Genomic DNA, 799 nt, shown 5'->3' on the forward strand with positions numbered 1-799 from the left:
ATGACAAACGGGAGAGAAGTGGTATGACGGTGAGTGTATATAGGCTACAGGTGATTGAGCTGATAGAAAGCCGGTGTGGCTCGGTGATTGGATTGGAGGAGCGCAGGTGAATGGATGGTGGATTAGAGTAGGTGGTGAGATAGACGCGGACATGGTGTGATCTTGTGTTCCTGAACCTCAGTTATCAAGCTAACTCCATATATGGTAATTAAACATCAAAACACCCGCGGCTTATAGTCCGGTGCGGCTTATATATGTAAAAAACAGTCAACTTTGCAGGTGCGGCTTATACACCGGTGCGCCTTATAGTCCGGAATTTACGGTAGTTCTTTTAAGTACTCAAAGCGCTTCACATGGGGGGAACTCAACTCATCCACGACCACCGATGTGTAGCACCCACCTGGGTGATGCACAGCAGCCCGTTTGCATCACAACACTCCCCACACCTCAGCCTATCACGGTGGAGAGCTGAGCACTGAATGTGACAATTAAGTAATGAGGGATGATTAGGTGGCCATGATTGAAGGGAGGCCTGAATGTAGCCAGGGCACCGGGGTGACACCCCTACTCTGCCAAGAGTGCCGATGGGATCTTTAATGACCACAGAGAGTCAGCACCTCAGGTTTAACGTCTCATCCGAAGAACGGTGCTCACTCACAGGACGGAGTCCCTGTCTCTGCCCTGGGGTATTGGCAAGATTATTCATGAGACCAGAGTGGTCCTCCAACACCACTTCCAGCACCAGATGGTCTCACATTCAATGACGAACCAGAGTCAGACCTGCTTAGCTTCCCCAGCA

Source organism: Poromitra crassiceps (assembly GCF_964638095.1).
Source record: "Poromitra crassiceps genome assembly, chromosome: 4".
NCBI lineage: Eukaryota > Metazoa > Chordata > Actinopteri > Beryciformes > Melamphaidae > Poromitra > Poromitra crassiceps.